At 42.9% G+C, this 22,636-nt stretch overlaps 1 pseudogene; it reads right to left on the bottom strand.

Annotated features, from left to right (window-relative positions):
• Window positions 1-12,512, bottom strand: part of LOC102875805 — a 19,735-nt pseudogene extending 7,223 nt beyond the window's left edge.
• Window positions 12,513-22,636: the final 10,124 nt, after the last annotated feature.

Consider the following 22,636-nt stretch of genomic DNA (forward strand, 5'->3'; position numbering starts at 1 on the left):
AAAAAAAAAATAGGATACAGAGGCTTTGTGAGGGTGGCAGCAGTGGGGCCAAAAAGCCTCAAGAGTTAAAGGAGTATCAAGCTGCATATAAATGGGCCACCAGGGCCATCCACAACCTTCAATCGATCATTGAACAATTGAACAGTTCATCAATCATTGAACAATTAAACAGTGATGACTGGCCTTCACTATGGAGTGAGACTCAACATCAAGAGAACAAAGAATCCAGAAAAGAATGGAAGAGTCCCAGGGCTCCCAGCTCCCCACCGCCGCAGCTCCATTGGGCCTCTGTGGCCGGACCCCAGGGATCCCCTCAGCCAGGATGGATGACGGGTGACAGGCCCCGAAGCTGGAACAACACTGTCACAGAATAAGGTGGCTCTTAAATAAATTCTCAGGCTACCGTGACAGAGCCCCTACACGGCTGGCCAGTGGTGGTAGATGACAACAGCTGTCAGCCCTGGGTGCTGGAGAGGATGGCCGGGGGAGAGGGGAGTGGACTTTGGCAGAGGCAGCACCAGAGAGCCTGGAGCTGAAGGACTTAAATACTGGAAAACATCAAGGTGTCAGACAAGGTCAAAGACAAGAAGACAGTCAACACACTGGATTGATAAGGTTTCTGGAGGAACAGGCTTGACCATGCCTCAGATTGTGTGGATGGTATAGGACATGGCAAGGACTAAATCTGTTCTTCATACAATTGCTGTGAGCCACAGAGAGATCTCCATGAGCCTGGTGGATCAAAAGCTACGCTAACAAATCAAAGGTCTGATATTTTCACCTGTGGACCTCAGGACTGCTTTGGATTGGTTTTGGTCAGAGTCTTCTAAGTAATTTATCATTGCTGTGTCATTTACCTGTACAGACAAAGCTCGTGGTTGATGTGAGACTAAGCATTGTGACACTGAAGTGACAAATGTGGACAGTGCTTAGTGGATCTCACAGATTAAAACAAGCTTGGAAGCAGAAGTGCCATCCACTTTGGAAATAGCTTGCCTCCAGAAACACTACAAACTTGGAGAAATGACCAAAGTTATACAAATATTCAGGTCTTCTGTTTATACGGTAGCAAGGAGTCCTCTACGACTCAATGACACCTAACAACAGTTCCGAGACGCCAGATCTCCTGAATGCACCACATCTTTTGATTTCTTGACTACTGATGCCAAGAACTGCTTACACTTCGTGAGGGTCTGAACAGCACTCTCAAAGCCCCTTTTCCATTTGTAAAAAGGGGAGGGTACTGATGCCTACTTCAAATAAAAGTCTGACCAGCTGGGGTATAGGAGGGGCAATGATGGCTGTGTGCCTTGCACACAGAAGGTGTCTTCAGAAAGAAGACTGCAAGCAGATCTCACAAGGTGCTCTGAGAAGGAAGAGTGCAAGCAGTTCTCTTACAGACACTGACTTTATTATTCCTGCTCTTGATAATGTTGTTGCAAGATGAGAGAAAGCACAGTTTATCAATACAAAGAAGTCTTGGTTGAATGTACCTAGGTCACCCGAGCCCTATGGTAATCTTAATGTTTCTACTTGTACCCGGCCCGCCTGGATGATGTAACCCTTAAACTTCCTATTTCCCTATGAACCATCTCTTTATTTCCAAAAGGTATAAATAAAAGATGGCACATCTGCCGGGGAGGGGAAACCAGTACTGTCCTTTCTGGCTGCAGCACTCCTACTTTGTCTCTGTATGTTGTCTGTCTCTTGTGTCTTTATTATTAATGTCTTCCAGGCATTATTTCCCCCAGAGAAACAGAATGGACCCCAACATCTGGTGCCCCACATGGGGCGCCAGAGAAAGATTTATTTTGGAGAACTCTACTAATCAAAAAACTTCTCTTACTCTTTCTGGATATCAGATGTCTTTTACAGGTCTTACGGATCCAGAAGCTGATGTGTCTATTATTAGTAAAAACAATTAGTCTCTTAATCGGTCTTTGTAAAAAATCTACTTTGTCAGGATTGGCATCTTTAAAAGTTTTTTATTTTGTTGAGCCTAATGGACAAAAATATTAGTGCTAATTTAGAAGAGGTTTATTAAAGCAATTTAAAGCTTTCATATCTATTCACGCTTTGCTACATGTAGTTGAAAATACAATATTAGAAACTGTAATTCTTTTAACAGCCACTCTTCAGCAGGACTGAGCAGTGGCCTCTGAATTCTAGATAATGTAAAGCATTGTATTCAGTAGTAGAAAAATAGTCACATGAAAATTATATAAAACTTTCAACTTCCCCTTGGAATTCTGCTTTGTTCTTAAAGTAATACAATTCAAACTAGAGGCCTTTGAATCTTTGTTTCCGTTTACTGTTACTGTCTCTGTTTGTCGTCTTGTATTTAATATGGCTATAATAAAGAGCTCATATAGTTTAAAAAAATATAAATTAATGTATCTCAAGGATGGGGGACCACAGGAGTGGTTATCTCAAAAGTCGGAAGGCGTCAACGAGCCTCACTGGTCGCAAGATGACCAAGCCCGTAGGCCACCTCTTTTTTAAAAAATTTTTTTATTCTTTTTTGTGAGTGTACCATCAAATCAGATCTGACTGGTACAGGAGGAGATTGCCCCTCCTTCTCCAGCAGAGCATCCGGTGGATTCGAACAGCTCACCCATGGGATTGAACCCCATCTGTCTCCAGAAACCTTTGAGAGATCAACTCTTGACATCCTCCCTTGCCTTCATAAAGTCATACACTTTATCTAATAACTATGCACGTGTCTGTAATTGGTACTTTGTGTCAAGTTTTATAAAATGTAATTGTATAAATAAAAATTGTGTTCTATTTTATAAATTTGTATTTCCTTCTAAGAAACTTCTTTCATTTCTTCAGAAATTGACTTTTTTACTTACATCTATCATATTCTCTGTTCCTCTTAAAAGAAGTCCTAATGTTTTTACAGATGCTTCCAGTAATGGAAAATTGAGGTACTGGAGTATTAACAAGTCTTATGTCGAACCATCTCCTTATAAATCAGTATACAAAAGTAAACTGTATGCTATTTTTCTAGCTTGACAAGAATGGTCTGATGAAAATATTATTAGTAATTCCTTATATGTAGTATATTCTATTGACGCTTTACCTTTAGCATCAGACTGTCCTCTGTAGTTAAAGATGAATTAATTTATTTTTTCAAATTCAGCACATTTTATTACAAAAAAAGTACCCTATATATATAGTTCATATTTGTTCTCATTCTAACCTACCTGGTCCTTTAAGAGCAGGAATAATGAAAGTCAGTGTCTGTATGAGAAGTGCTTGCAATCTTCGTTCTGAAGACACCTTCGGTGTGCAAAGCACACAGTCATATTCTAAGGATGCAGTCCTTTATACAGTCTTTGGTCCTCTACACCTGGTGTGCTGTCCCTGGCCGTGGTTCTCAGTCCAGCTCTTCCCCCTCCCCCCCCAAGCTCATTTGACCTCAGGGTGACCCATCCACCCCCTCTCCCCCAGGGAGTGGTGCCCAATTTCACTCACACACACGCCCTCCAAAGCCACCTGGCCCCCAGGGATACCTGTCCATCCCTGGGGACAGCCTTCAGGTCGCTGTGGAGAACTACCTTGGGTGTACAAAGAATTTTATCTAAGCCACTTTCCACCACCTCTTCCCTGAGTATATCAACAACACCTCCAAAGCCCTTCTCTTTTGTAACTCACAAGTTTGTTCTCACTATAGGTTTCCTCCACGTCCTATAGGTAACCTTAACTAAGACATGAAGCTTGAAACCAGTTTCAAAGACAAAAGGAAAATATAACTGGCAGGTCGGGAAGCAAAGGAGGACGGAACCTCAACATTCAGCCTGCCGTCCCTACTGGGCCCACCTTGGCAAACACTCTGCAGTCCAGAGGGCTGAAAACGTTAGGAAAATATCTTCTAACTGAACAAGAAGACAGGCAGAATCAACCCAGGACCACCAATACAGTGTTAAAGTGGGCTCCCCTTCCCCCTTCACCTCAATACCCCTGTTCAGCATGAACAAATATTATTATGCATATAAATATATGAAGAAGCCAAAGAGTCTGCGTCCCATTCCCAAACTGAGAAATCCACATAATTTGTTAAAGGGGGGGGGGAATCACCATTGGACTATGCTCACCATTCCCCTGTCTCTTCTGGTCCCGACTGGTTCTTTGTCATGTCCCCTGCCCACCAAATTGTGTGGCCTTGTGATTTCATCCCTGCCCGTCCTCACTCTTCTGATTCCAGTCCTCATCACCTTGTAACTCAATACATGTTTTCACAATTTAAAAAACAAAAAAAAGATGATAAAAGTGTTCACCTGTAACTAATAGCTTGGCATGATGGGGGTCTAGCACCTCCATGCCATGGAGAAAGTATAATACATTTTGTCTGTAACAATGGGACTTCCAAATACTAGCTATGCACCCAAGAGCTGGACAATGAATAAGGGTGAAAAAGAAGTGACTGAAAATGAAATTGAAAAGGAAGAAAAAGAACTGACACTTTTGACACGTGCTGTTAAGAGCATTTTATATTCAATGGATGGCCAAGAAGAGATAGCTTTTCAGAGATGGTGCAGCTGGACTGCTCTCTGGAGGGAAGAATGCTTGAGGCTTCACCTCACATACTGTGGACAAGTTGCTCAGAGGTGCTATTCCTTAGAGAAGGACATGACGTTGGGAAGGGTGGAAGGTCGGCAAAGGAGAGGAAGACAGATTCGCCACCTGGGCTCTCGTGTGTGAGGAAGTGGGAGGGTGGAACAAGCCAGGATGTGGTTAGATAATTTCTTCCTAGGGTCACTACGAGTCATACTCAATTTGACAGCAACCAAGACCAACAAAAAACAATGACATCTACCTATTTCCACAATGCATTGATGTGTGCAGGAGAGATGCTTGTCAGAAACCCATGACTCAGTGTCCTGAAGCACTTCTATCTGTGTGCCAGGGTCTCCAGGGAAGCAGAGGGGGCTGGTCTGGGATGGGAAGCCACAGATACAAGGTCAGACAGTGGAAGGTAGGGGCTGTGCAGTTGGCACACAGGTCTGGAGCCTACCCGTCAACTTCTCGAGTGTCAAGTCGGAGGATAAAGTTCCTGGGATTTGCAGGGAGACCAGGGGGTGGAAGAGCCAATGAGGTGAGAAGAGGCCATTAGCCCCAGGCATATATAGGGGTCTGAGTTCAGAGAGTGTTTCCAGGCCAAACATCCACTCCTAAATGAATCCAGAACATCTACATCAGAGAAAGATGAGTATTATCACATTTGGTTGAAAGCCTTGGAAGCTGGGTTGGGGTGATTGGGAAGCAATTTGAAAGCACTGCATTTTTCAGTATACGGTACGCCGGGAACGTCATACACACTGTGTCGCTCACTAACAAAACACAAACAACTACTCAGAGGTGCACACATGTCATTTATAATTCTTACATCACTTCTCTATGAAAAGTGTTTCATTTGTTTTTCACGTCAATGAAAGCTGAAGCTCACGGTTTAAGAGTGTGTCCAAGGACTGAAGGCTGATGGCAGAGCTAGGATTCAGATGCTGCTTGGCTCTAAACTACGAACTCTTTGTATTACTTGCTCCAATTTTGGTTTTTTTCTCCCAAATAAAAGACTAAGAGTTGGAAAGTTTGTGGTGTGGGTTTTGTTTGTTTGCTTGTTTAAAGAAAAAAAATAGAACAGAGCTTCTGTGTAAGATGTTCTGTTGGAACAAACGTGATGCAGTTGAGGAATAAAATGAAATCTCAACGTTGTTGAGGCCAAAGTAATTTATAGCTGACCAGAAAGGCGAGAAATTGATGAGGAAATGTCACACTTTTCAGTACAAGCCCCTACTGATTTCTACTTCAGGGGAAAAAGGAGCCTGAAATGCACTAGGCAGCAGAGGATGACAAGGTAGCCAACGGAGACATTGGAGATTCAATGAATTTGTTAATATGATGTTCTTCAGAGCACGGCCAAGACACTCAGGCATGGTGGATATATTCTCCACATCTGCTTTGTTGTAAGTACATAACACACAGTCTAGAACGTACATGCTCACTAAGTATCACCCTGAAAGAGTCTGAAGAACAAAACAGTGCCCTTTCTATGGGTAATTAAACTATTAATGGCACAAAACCTCTTGTACAAAAGGCACCTTTTAATATTAACTACAAACATGAACATTTATAAAAAGGTATTTTCCCCATCATATTTCCTCCATCTTTCTTGGTAAGGGCCAATGAATTAATAATTTTAAGAGAGCAAGATTTTAACATGGATCTGGGAAAACAATCATTCCAAAACCCCACAAGTGCAAAAAAAAGGAACACAAAAGATCACATTAACACAGGAGTGCAGCAAAAATAGATACAGCTTCAACAAAGAGTGAACACCTAAGAAATTATAAAAACCTCTACAAATATCTCATTTTCCAAGACAGAATGACAGTTCTCCTCTGGGACATAAGCAGGAAGACCCAATGTTTCTTGGTTGTCGTATTCATCTGTCTTGTTGAGTGTGACGTCTCAGGTGCCCATAGAGGGCAGACGGGTGACCGAACACATTCCTTTATTCCTTCCACTCATACAGCCTGTCTCCAGGGTGAATGTCAACATATCCACTGTGGAACAGATAAACTGTGTCTTATACTGTTCACGTTTGATAAGAGGTTACTGCTGTGTGGATCCGTGCACGTCCTCATAGCATCTGGTTGGGGAGAAGGTGCCCCACCTTCTTCCCAGGCAGATGATCTATCTTAGGTGAACATGGATAATTCCTGTACCAGAGTCACAAAATTTTCTCTCCTTTTCTTTCTTTCCTAAGTTGTCTCTCCTCTGTGAACTCTTCTGTGTCTAATGAGGGGGCTTAATTGTACAAACGTTTTCCCATATAGCTTACATTCATAAGCTTTCTCTCCTGTGTGAACTTTTCTATGTGCAGTGAGGTTATAGGATCACAGAAATGCTTTCCCACATGGCTTAAACTCATAGGGTCTCTCGCCTGTGTGAATTCTTGCCTGGTTAGTGCAGCAGAGGAGGAAAACGTTCCCCACCATTCTACCCGTCATAAGGTCTCTCTGCGTGTGAATTCTTCTCTGTGACAAGCAGGAACCCGATTCACTGAAGGTCTGACCACATTCCTTACAGTGATGAACTTTTCTGTTCTCTGTGGATACTTCTCTGTTCAGTGAGTTCACCTGATGGCAGAAATGTTTTCCACATTCCTTACTTTCATAAGGTCTATCCACTGTGTGAATTTTTCTATGCGCAGGGAATTACCTGGATAGAAAAATGTTTCCCCATATTCCTTACATTCAAAAGGTCTCTCACCTGTTTGAATTCTTGCTTGTCTACTTAGGATTATGGGGAGAGAAAAAGTTTGCCCGCCATCCTCACACACAGGTCTCTGTGATTTCTTCCATGTAAAGTGCAGATACCTGAGTCTCAGAGTGTTTTCCTACATTCTAAACATTCAGGTCTCTCTCCTCTGTGAATACTTCTGTGAGAATGGAAACCACGTGCTTCTGTAAAGGTTTTTCCACATTCCTGACACTCATAAGGTCTCCTTGCTGTGTGAATTTTTCTATGAGCACCAAGACTACTTGACTGTGTGAAGGTTTTCCCGCATTCCTGGCACTCATAAGGTCTCTCTCCTGCATGAATTCTCTGATGTGTACAAAGAATCCACTTGTCTTTAAAGGTTTTCTCACAGTCCCCGCATTCATAAGGTCTCTCTCTCGTGTGAATTTTTTTATGATCAAATAGACCACTTGATTGTGCAAAGCTTTTCCCACATTCCTGACATGCATAAAGTCTCTCTCTGGTGTGAATTCTTCTATGAGAAATGAGGTTATCTGATTTTCTGAAGGTTTTCCCACATTCCTGACACTCAATAAGGTTTCTCTCCTGTGTGAATTACCTTATGCGCATGGAAACGGGAAATGGTTTTAAAGGTTTTCCCACATTCCTGACATTCATAAGGTCTCTCCCCTGTGTGAATTCTCCTATGAACCGTGAGATGACCGACTTGGGCAAAAGTTTTCCCGCATTCCTGGCATTCATAAGGTCTCTCTCCTGTGTGAATTTTCCTATGAGGGCCAAGACTACTTGATTGTGTAAAGGTTTTCCCACATTCCTGACATGCATAAGGTCTCTCTCCGGTGTGAATTCTTCTATGAGAAATGAGGTTATGTGATTTTCTGAAGGTTTTCCCACATTCCTGACACTCATAAGGTTTCTCTCCTGTGTGAATTACCTTATGCGCACGGAAACGGGAAATGGTTTTAAAGGTTTTCCCACATTCCTGACATTCATAAGGTCTCTCCTCTGTGTGAACTCTCCTATGAAATGTGAGATGACCGACTTGGGCAAAAGTTTTCCCGCATTCCTGGCACTCATAAGGTCTCTCTCCTGTGTGAATTTTCCTATGAGTGCCAAGACTACTTGACTGTGTAAAGGTTTTCCCGCATTCCTGGCATTTATAAGGTCTCTCCCCTGTGTGAATTCGTCTATGAATTATGAGATTACTTACTCGGACAAAAGTCGTCCCGCATTCCTGACATTCAAAAGGTCTTTCTCCTGTGTGAATTCTCTCATGTTCAATGAGAACACCTGAGCGCATAAAGGTTTTCCCACATTCCTTACATTTGTAAGGTCTCACCCCTGTGTGAATTCTTCTATGCATTATGAGATTACTTACTTGGGCAAAAGTCTTCCCGCATTCCTGACATTTGAAAGGTCTCTCTCGTGTGTGAATTCTTTTATGAGCAGCGAGACCACTTGATCGCGCAAAGGTTTTCAAACATTCCTCACATTGATACTGTGTCTCTCCTGTGGGATTTCTGGGTTCACCTGCCTGCAGAAATGTCGTCTCACTCAGATTCCGTTCACAAGGTCTCTCGGCTAAATGACTCTCTGCATGTAGGGTTAGATGAGCAGGTTGAGGAAAGGTTTCCCCACACTGTTGACATACATAAGGTTTCTCATCTGTATGTGTTCCTGCATGTTTCTTTAGGCCTGAGAAAGAACGGAAGGATCTTCCACATCTCTTACAAGGATGAGGCCGCTCTAAGCTGCGAACACCTCTATCTCCTGAGACGTGTGATGTTCTCTCAAGAGAAGAGGAATAAGGAACAACTCTCCCACTTTGCGTAGATTCACAGAGCATATATGGATACTTAAATGCCTTCTGGGAAATGAAAGGGAAAGGATTAATATAGGTTTCAGAGCTTTCTGTCTGTTCATGCTCGTCTGTCACGTGGATCCAAAATAACGAGAATGTACAGAAATGTTGGCCACATGTGGTACATTCATAGCTGTTCTCACCAATGTGAACCCTCAGCAGGTTCACCTCCAGGGGACTGCTTTGCCCGCAGGAAAGATTTGGAATTCTGATGAAGGTTTTCCCAGGGTGGCTGTCTTCAATCCCTTCACATAGGTCCTCTACACCTGGAGCGCTGGTAAAAATACACACTGTTGTGAATAGGTATGCTCTCATTTACCCATAAAAAAGTCCAATGAAGATGTGTAAGTTTTCCCTCAAAGAGGTTGGCCTATGTCATCTAGCCAGAAGACTGTTCCTGGAATTGGCTTCACAAATCAAGCGACTTTCTTACAGCTGTCTCCACGTTACTGTGTTTTCTACAAGGTTTTGGTTTGAAGCTGCACGATACTCACCTCAAACTCTCCTCGTGGTTTTTCCGTACAACTTCTCTGTCATGGAATTTTGAAATGCTTCCTGAAGGCCAGAGAAGGGTAGTCTTTAAGGATTTCAACTGTTTATGTTCAGGGGATAATGCTTCTCCATCAGGAATATTTGTAATGCCTGCCACAAAAAATGAAAACTAAGTTTGCTACGAGGAAACAGAAAGACGTCATAGGGGACAGACTGTTACGCAGAGTTTTCACTTCCAATCCCATGACTGTGAATAACAAACTATTTACTCGGAAGTACTTCTGGGACCAATTAAAGGAATTATGATATCAATGTCTTTCCTCTGGGGGGATGAAGAGATAGAGGATTCATATAGTTCAGACATAGTACACAGCTAGTATCATGCAGGACATACGTAGTATCATACAGGACACATACACTAACTCCCAGTAAACATACTATCATGCGGTGTACACAATCATGAAATAAACTATGAACACATAATACCATGTATTACAGACATACTATCACACAGTACACATGCCATCAAAAAGCACACACAGAGAGTCATACAGGAGACAGATATCATCACACAGCACACATATACTGTCACAAAGAACACAGAGAACATCACACAGTTCAGACTAGGAAAAATAGAAAATGGTCCCGTTGACAGGATGTTAGATACAAAATAGACCTGCAATGATCTGATAAATTTGTCCCCTCAATCACAAAGACTATTTCTTGCAGATAGGTACTGTAGACGTGAAAATGAACGATACTTGACCCAGCAGCGGGTTTTAATAGGGAGTTAATCGCACGGCAGGAAAATGCTCTTCTTTCTTCACGGAGCAGCTGATGGCCCAAAACCATGTGTCTTCAGGATCTTAGTGGAGCTTTTTTACCACCAGGTCAACGGAGCTTTCTTTTTCCTCGATTCATGTCGATGAAAGTCTTTGGATATGGGGGAGAATCTCAGCAGAGTCATGATTTTATAGTGGCTCCAAAAACAGTGGCACTGAATGAGTTCTATTCCCACAAATGCACAGCCTTTACCGTGACTTCTGACCTAAGAACCTGATGAGGACACTTGGGAGAATGACAGAACTGAGTGCTTTGAATCCCATGAAAAGATACTATCAGACACAGAGATCACATAAATGGATAATTCTCCGTATCAGAGTGCCAAAAGCCAAGAGAAACTGCCTGTTTTATTCAACTTTTTTTTTAACTTAATTTTAATACAAGTTTACAGAGACTTAGGGTTTCCATTCATTCACTGTTGCACTTTTCTTCCTGACCTCCCCCTCCCCCTCCAACTTCACTCTTCTTGAAAAGTGAACCACTGTCACTGTTTTGCAATCCCTTCCCCCACGTCCACTCCACACTGCAGACTTCATTCTGGACTCCTTTCATAACAATAATAATACCCATTCATATATCCCTTTTAAACAGTTCTCGCCCTCATCTGTTTCAATGCAGTATTCATCATTCCTCCCCTCCGGCTTTGCTTTCCCTCAAGCCCGATGTCAGTTCCATTTTACAACAGTGGCCCTATGCAGTATTTGTCCTTTTGTGACTGAGATAGTTCACTCAGCATCATTTCCAACAGGGTCATCCATTTTGCACAATATTTCATGTGTTCCTTGCTTTTCAGTGCTGCATAATATTCCATTGTGTGAATATATCCATTTAATTTTTGATGGGCACTTGGCTTGTTTCTGGCTCTTTGCTATTGTGAACAAAGCAACAATAAACATGGGTGTGTATATATCTGCTTGGGTGCCAGTTCTGGTTTATTTAGGATATATTCCAGTACTGGAATTGCTGGGTCAAACAGTATGTCTATTTGAAATTTTTTTTAGAAATCGTCAAACAGCCTTTCATAGTGGTTACACCATTTTTAAGTCCCACCAACAGTGAATAAGGGTTCCACCTTCTCCACAACCTCGCCAGCATTTGTTGCTTGCTGTTGTGTTCAATTTTGCTATTCTGACTGGGGTGAGATGATATCTCCTCATTGTTTTGATTTGCATCTCTGTTAGAGCTAGGGATTTTGAACATTTCCTCAAGTGCTTGTTGGCCCTCTGAATGTCTTCTTTGGTGAAATGTCTGTTCAAACCCTGTTCCCATTTTCCAACTGGGTTATTTACCTTTATCTTGTTGTGGTGCTTGAGTATTTTATAAATTCTAGATGTAAGTCTCTTGTCTGACATGTCATTACCACATACTTTTTCCCAAACTGTCTCTTCCCTTTTTACCCTGTTGGTCAAGTTTTTGGGATGTGCATAGTGATTTGCAATGAATAAATCACTGAATGTGCAGAACTCTATCATTCTATCCCCAGCCTCATTTCTCTCACCGAGTCCATATTTTCCAGCTACTGATCCTTCTTCCCTGTTCCCAACTTTTGCATTCTGGTGGCCCATTATTATTAATGCATCTTGATTGCATGTTTGATCAATTTCTCACTGCAAAAGTTGGTAAAAATCTTCTGTTTCCTCTTCTTTGGCTCCAGTTGTTGGTGCATATATTTGAATGGTAATGGTAATCACTGGACTTCCTTGTATTCGTATGGATATTATCCTGTCGCTCTCCACATTGTATTTCAGGATAGATCTAGAAATGATTTTTTTAAATTATGAAACCAACCCCTTTTTTTCTCACCGTTTCATCCCCAGCATAGTAAATCATATAATCAATCATCTGATTCAAAATGTCCCATGCCAAGCCATCTCATTTCGCCAATATCTGGTATGTCAATATTTATGTGTTTCATTTCTTCCTTAAAAATTTCCAATTTTCCTACATTCATGCTTCTCACATTCCACGTTCCAATCACTAGTGTCTCCTTACAGCTGTTTCTCTTTCTCCGTGGTTCCATCTCTAAGATCTGGGTTTCAACTGCCATGTCTGTTAGTCCAAATGATAATCTAAGTGTGCTCTGCTGTACACAGGGTTTTCACAGGCCCGTAAATTCTTGGCAGAAAGCAGAGAATACCACAAGAATGTCTATCTGTGCTTCATTGACTATGCAAAGGCTATTGACTGTGTGGATCACAACAAGCTATGGCTGACTCTGAAAAGAATGGGAATCCCAGAACATTTGATCATGCCAATGCGAAACCTATACGTGGACCAAGAGGCAGGTGTCAGCACAGAGCAGGGAGACCCTTGATAGTTCAAAATCAAGACAGGGTTCCATCAGGGATGTATTTTGTCTCCATACCTTTTTAATCTGTATGCAGAATAGATCATCCGAGACGCTGGGAGGTACAAGGAGGAATGTGGCATCAGGATGGCGGAAGAATCGTCAACAACCTGCATTATGCAGATGACACAACCCTGCTTGCTGAAATGGAGGAGGATTTGAAGCACTTGCTGCAGAAGGTCAAGGACTGCAGTCTTCAATATCGATTGAAGCTCAGTATCAAGAAAACAAAGATTCTCACCACTGGGCCAATTGGCAGCATCAGTATGGATGGTAAAGAGACTGAGATAGTTAACAGTTTTAGTTTGCTTGGCTCCACAGTCAACACTCTTGGTACCAGCAGCCAGGAAATCAGGAGACGAATTGCATTGGGAAAGTTGGCTGTGAGGGACCTCTCAAGAGTACTGAAGTGCAACGACGTCAGGCTGGAGACTAAGGTGCGCTTGATCCGGGCTATAGTCTTCACAATTATGTGCTATGCATCGGAGAGTCGGACAGTGACTAGGGATGACAGAAAGAGAATTGATGCCTTTGAGTTGTGGTGCTGGAGACGAGTGTTGAATAGACCACAGACTGCTAGGAGAACAAACAGGTTTGTCTTGGAGAGAGAGAGGCCAGAGTGTTCCCTGGAGGCAAGGATTCTGAAGCTTTGTCTGGCATACTTTGGGCATGTTGCAAGGAGGTACTGGTCCTTGGAGAGGGACATCCTGTTTGGGAGAGTGGAGGGACGACGCAGGAGAGGAAGACTCTCGATGAGATGGATCGATTCTGTGAGTGGAGTGGTGGGAATGAATGTGTTTGAGACGGCGAGGTTGGCACAGGATAAAACGGCATTGAGGGCTCCTGTACACAGGGTCGCTATGAGCTGCAAACGACTCGATGGCACATAACAACAACAACAACAACAACAACACAGTGATTTGATTCTTAGAAGGTCCCATTCATCTATTTTATCCTCTCCTGGTTGTAGGTGTTTTATTCAACTTTATATTTCCATTCAATAGTTCAACTGGGGCGAGCTCTGGTGGCCTAGTGGCAGGAAACTGCACTGCAATCCCAGAAGTGCACGGTTCAAATCCACCAGATGCTCTGCTGAAGAAGGAGGAACAGTCACCTCCTGTACCAGTCAGATCCAATTTGACGGTACACGCATAAAAAAAAAAAAAGTTCAACTGGAAACAAAATGTACATGACTTAATAGTGGGCCCATTAAAAAGACTGAAAAACACAGAAAATGCTCTTTTTACCTATGCAGTGCAGGGTTCTAAAGGTTTCCATCATCACATCCCTGTAGACTTTCTTCTGAGTGTCGCTGAGCAACGCCCACTCTTCCCGGTTGAAGAGAATGAGTACGTCCCACAAGATCAATGATTCCTAAAACACACAACATTTTCTGGATGAGCAAGGCTCTGTGTCTCCCAACAAGAACAAAGCACGAGCCTGCCAGACCTCAGAACCAAAAAATCACAGGGATGGAAGGGAGAGTTCCTACCAAGATCTATGTCACCAAGAAAATCAGACTTTTGTCTTGTTTTTACACTTTAGCCATTCACATCCTCAGTGATTACTTCCTGTTCCTTAGATTCAACACAGGCTGAACTAGCTTCTTTCTGGGTATCTAAGGTTGATGATTCAAATATATCTTTCCTAGCCCAGCATTAACTGTTTGTTTTCTACATAAGTGTTGGCCGTATGCAGAAGACAGCATTAAAATAGGACGCTGGTCCCACCCGCCGACAGGTTGATAGAAGCAGCCCATGAGAGCTCAGTGTTAGTCTATCAGACTTGGACGTCTCCTTGGCGGGGACACACTATGCAGCTGCAGTCAGCCTGGCCCTCTCCTCACCAGCTTCAATCTCTCCAGTCAAGTGAGTTGTTCCTCAGACGAGTCTGGTCTCTGGGAGACCTTCCAGTGGAGGACTGAACCCAGCAGACAGAGCGTGGTGAGGGAAATAGAAAAGGAGGAGTTGGTGATGTTCAAAATCTTGAACTTGAGCAGCAGAACAAACACTTGTACAACACTGACTCAATGTCGTTCATCTTGGGAGAAACGACGAAAACTATTCGTGTCTGCATAGTGGGATTTGCGACAAAAGAGCAGAAGTCTTCTAACGTATTGCCGCTGGAAAAGCAGTAAACAGAAGAGTAAGAACCTTTGGATTCTGTGTGGATTAAGGAATATCCATGCAGCTATTATGCAGTGGCCAGCAACAGAAAGCAAAGCTTACTTAGGGGATATGAAAGGAGTGGAGAGAACTCCTCCAAACGTGGTTGATTGGATACAGACAGAAACACAGGAAGACAAAGAAAGAATGATGTCACAATTCCTTGGTGTCTCCTATCAGTCGTGTCAGCATAGACCCCTGAAAAGAACGTAGGAACTGAGACAGCCACCATCAAAACTGAACCAGACTGAGCTCGGGTGGCAGAGAGGCAAGAAGCCGAATTGTAATCCCGAAGGCATGCAGTTTGAATCCAGCAAACGTTCTGCTGGGGAAGGAGTGGCAATCTCCTCCCGTGCCAGTCACATCTGATTCGATGGTACAAAATCAGGAAAAAAAACCAAACTGAAGCACCCTCAACCAGCACAGAATTAAGCCCTTATTCTCGGACTTTATAAGAACAAACCACGTGGAAATGAAAAGAAATTCCTTTCGGATTGATGGTCACACGCACAAAAAACTCTAAGAGGTTGACAGACAGGATCCAGAAACTATTGTAACGAGGGGATATGACAGAAAGAAGTTTGTAGATGATTATAAGCAGCTTCCTCAGGAACCAGTACTACAGGGGACTGTAAGAGTGACAGGGGCAGTGTGTGTGTTTGTGGGCTGAAGAATGGAGGGACATGTATGGGTTCCTATCAGACCCAACACGATCAACACAACAGAGACCAAGGACATCACAGTCATGCAACAGATGATCCCAGAGAGGTCATTAGCTTGAGAGAAGGATTACAGGTGTGTGATTAGGGTCATCTTTTCAAGGGAAACTACCCCTCTCCTCATCTACGTCACAAAAGGAAGGGCCCAGAGTGAGGTTCTAAGCTAAGCTGGTGTGGCTGGAATGATTTTACGGATCCAGTGACTATGTCCCTTATGCAGGAGACCATGGAGGAGAAGATAATTACCAGGCCTCCCCCAGCATGTCCATCTCAGGCAGCTTGGCTACCAGAGAACAAGACATCAACTGAAGAAGCTGTGTCAGCTCTGCTGGACAGACATCCGCCCATGGGCTTTAAAGATACAAGGAACGTCACAGTGACTGGCAGGCAAGCAAGAGGAGGCTATGTGGAAAGGACTGAGCCCAGTGTTGGGGTGGTATGTTTGCCTTATAGATATAAGACTTATATAAAAAGAGGGGGCAATGAGAGGGTGGTATGAATAAGTTCAGAATTCTCTATGTAGGTATCAATTATGAGTTTTCTCCAGCCTGTGAGACGGGTTGCTTGTCCTTGGAGTTCTTAGTGTCCTTTCTTGTATCTGTATGTTTATCAGAAGAGGCAATGTATCTCCTAGGTGAGCTGTTCTCTCTTTAAAGCTGTTTTCCCCAATCATATGTAAATTGTCACTCAATCTGCCTGTTTGCCTAGAAAGGGAGAATCTGAGTGCGAATGATTTTCAGATTTAGAAATGCTTGGATTTCACTAACAAAAGTTTGTTGTTACGTGGGTTGGTGTCTCACCCTCTTATAAAAAGCCATGACCACTCCCAGACGGGGAGGCAGTCTTGGAGGTGACTCGCTATCTCCCAGATCTGCGTAATAAAGCGCATTTATGGATATTGCAATCCGTTTGTCTTACCGGAGACTGACTACGGAAAGAACCCCTTGCGTTCAGTACCACCGGCTCGGTGGAGATGTTTAGATAGTTATTCCAGAATAAGATGAATAACAATTTACTACAAAACCTCACACTTTTCAATATAACTTCTGATTAGCCATGATGGTGGAAAAAAGACCCAGTTTCAACAAGCACTGAAGAGCTCACACCCAGAACAAATATAAAAATCTCTGCAAGTCCTGGATATTCCAAGACAGAAGGACAGTTCTCTTCGGGGACATGATCAAGGAGACGAAATGTTCCCAATTTGCTTAGTCATGTTTGCAACTGCGTCAGAGTTCTCAGGCTTCCATAGATGAATGTGCAAGACCACACAAGAGCTTGCTTCCTGCAGAGCTAACTCTACTTATAAAGACCTTCCACAGCAGAGTATGAGGAACAGACAAACACTGGACAGATGAAACACCAACCAGTCTAGGCACGTGTACGAAGGCGAAGGTGAAGAACTACAATCCCACCTCCTTCTTTCCCTACACCTACAGTTCTGAAAACAAAATACAGAACACACTTCACTGGAGTCAAAGTATTAAAAATATCCAACATAAAACAGGGTTTGAAAAATCAATGATAGAATCCGGCTGGACCATTTTCAGATTCTGATTAATAGATTCTGCCATTAAACCCAGAGAAACAAGGCCCAGGGCGCAGATAAGGGCTTGTGCGGCCAGGTCTAGGGACACATTAGTAAAGGGATCTGTGGTATTCCTGTTTTAAAAGAGTGTGGGTAGGGATAGTGCTACGTTTATAGGGGGTGAGCAATCAGGGGGCCTACTAGGTTACTCAAGGAGCCCCCTCTTTCACCTTTTGTCCTCACCAGAAAACTGCAGGGCTCCAGAACACAGTGTGTCCCCCAAGAGTTTCTATCCAATACCATCAATTGAAGATGGAAAGCTCTTTTCTCTAGGACTCACCATGTCTTTGATCCACTTTCTGCGGGGCTAAAGGAATGTCTTCACGAATCTCAAGATAGCACTTCAGGAAGAGTGGAACACAAGTAATCTGCAGGCAGACGGATAATGTTTGGTTCACACACCCTTTACGGTGACTGAAATGCCTTCCTGGACTTGACAGACATGCACGTTGGTCATTCGTGGTTCTCTGCAGTCCGGACGGGACTTGCTCTCCTTGTCGCAAACTTGAGACCTGAAAGGAGACAATGTGGAGGAAATGATGTTCAGTAACGCAAGAGGAGGGTGGATTTTTAGCTTCATTCACACGGAACAAGGCCAGCAGTTGCTACTCAAAAGAGAAAGATGGGCAATCTCCTCCTCTACCATTCCCTGCCTCTGGAAACCTCGTGGCGGGACAGCTGTATGTCAATTCTGACTCTACGGTATACGGTAACACCAAAGTCAAGCCTAAGGAACATCAGTCTGAAAATAATGCAAAACGACTGGAATACTAGACTGACAGAGAACTACTAGAACAACAAGAGCAGGTTTTAAGAAGAGGCCAGGGCACTAGAGACATAACGCCAGTGTTGGATGGCTCTTGGGTGAAATAAAACAGTATGAAGAGGAATGCATTTCTAGCTTTTTTTTTTTTCATTGAGTCTACAAAGGCATTTGACTGTGTGGATCACAACAAATTGTGGCTACCCTTGAGAATGAGAATCCCACGCCATCTCACTGTCCTTATGCAAAAGCTACACCTGGGCCAGGAAGCAGTGGTCAAGGAATTGTTGCAGGATTCAAAATCAGGAGAAGAGAATGTCAGGGATGTGACCTGTCCTCACACGTTTTCAATCTACACGGGGAACAGATTATTTGAGAGGTTGGTCTTAAGGACGAGGAATTTGGCAACAGGACTGGAGGAAGACTCAAGAACGATGCACATTTTTCAGACCACACAACCTTGCTTTCAAAAACTACTGAGGAGAACCCGAAGCACTTGCTGTAGAAAGTGAAGGACTTTAACCCTCAATAGGGATTGAAACGCAGCATCAACAAGAGAAAGAATGTCACCTCTCGGCTAACTAGCAGGACCATGGAGATGGAAAAGAGGTTGAGGCTGTTAAGAATTTCACCTCGCTCAGTTGTTGCAGAGGGAAAAGTAATTTTATAATTATTAACAATGAGACAGACTACCAGGAATGACATAGAACAGAGAGCGTGAAAAACAGGGGGCCAGCAGTTCCCACGACCAAACACTGCAAGCCATGCTTTTCTTGAGTACTTATTAAGAATCCTAAGAAAGATAAATAAAAAAAAAATAAAAGAAAGATAAATAAAATAAAATCATAAGGAAGTACAAAACTATGAGTGGCAGTAGACTTGGTGGTATGTGAGGGTTTCTGAAGACCACTGTGTCTTGGCTGAGTGTCCGTGTGTGTAGTTTACAGCACTCCTGGGAACACCTGGTGAAAATGTAGCTGAAAACAGCTTGCTGGACAAAGCACGTGGATGTGTCCCCAAGAAAAACACGGTGCATTCATAAGACCTCACAAGACCTAGAAGAGCAGCTGTGAAGATTCAATTAATGAGAAACTATTGAAAGCTTACAGGAAATACAGGCTAATGAGAAGCTACTGCCCTTGAGAATTTTCAGAAAATAGAGATAAGATTCTTGTGTGTTGGGAAGGATTTTCTGGACAGATCATTACGGAGTTCCAATTATATTGAAAATAGTTCTTCTAAAGAGATAACTGCTTGCCATGAAGAAAAACTTACTAATAATAGAATGTTTGTATTTTCTATATATACTGAGAGAAAGAAGTGACAGTGCCTTGGTTTTTGGCCTGTCCTTTGCCATGGTCCCCTGTGTTAATTTCTCTTGGTCTTTTGTTTTTCTTCAGATGCTGCTTCCTCAGCCAGAAAATGCAACAGTGGCACATAAAACCCACAATCACTAATAGCTTCCTGCAAAAGATCAAAGACAACAGCCTTCAACTGGGGATGAAATCGTTGTTACGTGCCATCGATTTGCTTGCGACTCATAGCGACCCTATGTACAAGAGCCCTAAACGCCGTTCTAGCCTGTGCCAACCTCCCCATCTCAAACACACTCATTCCCACCACTCCACTCACAGAATCGATCCATCTCATTGAGGGTCTTCCTCTCCTGCACCGCCCCTCCACTCTGCCAAACATGATGTCCCTCTCCAAGGACCAGTCCCTCCTTGCAACATGTCCAAAGTATGTCACACAAAGCTTCAGAATCCTTGACTCCAAGGAGCATTCCAGCTTCACCTTTTCCAGGACAAACCTGTTTGTTCTCCTAGCAGTCCATGGAATATTCAACACTCTTCTCCAGCACCACAGCTCAAAGGCATCAATTCTCTATCATCCCTATTCACTGTTCAACTCTCCGATGCACAGCACGTAATTGCAAAGACTGTAGCCTGGATCAGGTGCACCTTAAGTTTCCAGCCTGATGTCGATGCTCTTCAGTACTCTTGAGAGGTCCCTCACAGCCGACTTTCCCAATGTAATTCGTCTCCTGATTTCCTGGCTGCTGTTACCAAGAGTGTTGACTGTGGAACCAAGCAAACTAAAACTGTTAACTCTCTCAATCTCTTCACCATCCATACTGATGCTGCCAATTGGCCCAGTGGTGAGAATCTCTGTTTTCTTGATACTGAGCTGACACAGAGGAATTTCATGAAATAACATATGAGCAAGAGCCTATGGTGATGAAGGAGGAAGTTCAAGTTGCTATGAAGGAATTGGCAAAACACAAGGCTCCAGGAGTTGACAGCATACCAAATGATTTATTTCAACAGACAGACGCTGCCCTGGATGTGCTCACTAGGTTGTGCCAGGAAATCTGGAGGACAGCCAGCTGGCCAACTGACTGGAAAAGAGCGATATTTGTTCCCATTCCAAAGAAAGGTGACCCAACAGAGTGTGGAAATTATCAAACAATATCATCGACATCACATGCAAGCAAGATTCTGCTGAAAATTATGCAAAAACGTTTGGAACAATATGCCAACAGAGAAATGCCAGATGTGCAGGCTGGATTGAGAAGCGGTCACGGTATTAGGGATATTATAGCTATTGTTAGATGGATTTTGGCAGAAAGCAGAGAATACCAGAAGAATGTCTACCTGGGCTTCATTGACTATGCAAAGGCTTTTGACTGTGTGGATCACAACAAGCTGTGGCTGACTCTGAGAAGAATGGGAATCCCAGAAGATAGATTGTGCTAATGTGAAACCTATACTTGGACCAAGAGGCAGTCGTCAGAATAGAACAGGGAGACACTGGATGGTTCAAAATCAAGACAGGGGTCCCGCAGGGATGTATTTGTCTCCATACCTTTTCAATCTGTATGCAGAGCAGATCATCTGAGACACTGGGCTGTACAAGGAGGAATGTGGCATCAAAAACGGTGGAAGAATCATCAACAAGCTGCGTTATGCAGATGACACAATGCTGCTTGCTGAAACTGAGGAGGACCTGAAGCACTGACTTGCTGCAGAAAGCCAAGGACTGCAGTCTTCAATATGGATCGTAGCTCAATATCGAGAAAACAAAGATTCTCACCGCTGGGGGCTGAAATTAACAAAAATTGTCCCCACTGGAATGACAGGCAACATCACGAAAGCTTGTGAAAAGATTTGAGGCGGTCAAGGCCTTGGTCTTATTTGTATCTACAATCAATACCCTTGGAAGCAGCAATTAGGACAGTTTGAGTCATACCACATTGGGAAAGGCTTCTCCCGGGAACCAGTACAAATGACTGAAGAACAATAATGTTATTTTAAAGGACAAGGTGTGATTTAGGACCTGGCATTTTTCAGTCACTTGTTATGCATTCAAGAGCCAGAAAATGAGGAAGGATGATATAAGAAGAGTTGATCCCTAGGTGAATCATAATGCAACAAAAGGTGTTAGAGAAGACTACTGAGTATCTCTGGAAGTGATCCTGTAAGGAAAAAGACGGTGAAGTTTTATTTCTGACAGGCTGTTAGGAAGGGCTTTCCTAGAAAAGGGACATTATGGTTAGAAAATCAGAAAGTCAAGAGAAGAGAGGAAGAACCTTAAGGACATGGATTGAAGCAGATAATGCAAAAACTTAATCAAGGATGTCAGAAATTATGCGGCTGTTACAAAACAGGACAGGATTAAGATGAGTAGTCTTGACTGAAAGGTAACGAAAAACAATGACAAGAGTCAAATTTCTTTGAGTTCCTAGCTACACCTTTATGTGCAGTTACAAAGGTGAGAGGTGAAATGTGAATCCTTTTCTTCAGGACTGATGGCAATACAACTAAAGATTAAAAAAAATTTTTAAACTAAACCAATGAATGCATTCTAAACGGAGAAGCAACTGACGTCTTTGACTGTTTTGCTTTTATGTGGATCCATCACCATCAAGTATGGATGGAAACCGCAGTCAAGAAATCAAATCAAAATAAAATCGTATCATTCCCAGGGAAGTTCTGCCCCCGAACCACTCTCCACTGTGACAAATGCACGAAGTCACTTAGAAAAATAATTAAACAAGGGAGCTTTGGTGGTCTAGTGGCAAGAAGCTGCACTGCAATCCCAGCGGTGCATGGTTCAAATCCACCAGATGCTCTGCCCGGGAAGGACGGACAATCTCCTCCTGTACCAGTCAGCTCTGATTTGACAGTACACGCACACAAAATAATAAAATTAAATTAAAAAATAAATAAATAAAAAAAATTAAACAACTCATAATCTTCTCAGTCACTCATGGTCTTGAGAAAGACTAGGGAAAACCAAAGACAAATGGAATCCTTTGAACTATGAGTTCTGAAGAATAATGAATAAAAAAACAACAACATACTGCAAATAAGAATAAACAAATGTATCCAGAAAACAGTGCAGCCAGGAAATTCTTCAACAGACATGATGACCAGGCTTCCGCTCCCACACTGAGATTGATGGTGTGAGGCAGGCTGAGATCTGGACGTCAACCTTGACACATTCAGCAGAAACAGAGGAGAAGAGAGTCAGCCAAGATGTCCAACACAGCAATGATGGTGAGAACAGCGTATGACAATGTATTCATG

Source organism: Elephantulus edwardii, unplaced genomic scaffold (genome assembly GCF_000299155.1).
Source record: "Elephantulus edwardii isolate Elephantulus edwardi_28Jun2011 unplaced genomic scaffold, EleEdw1.0 scaffold00573, whole genome shotgun sequence".
Taxonomy (NCBI): domain Eukaryota; kingdom Metazoa; phylum Chordata; class Mammalia; order Macroscelidea; family Macroscelididae; genus Elephantulus; species Elephantulus edwardii.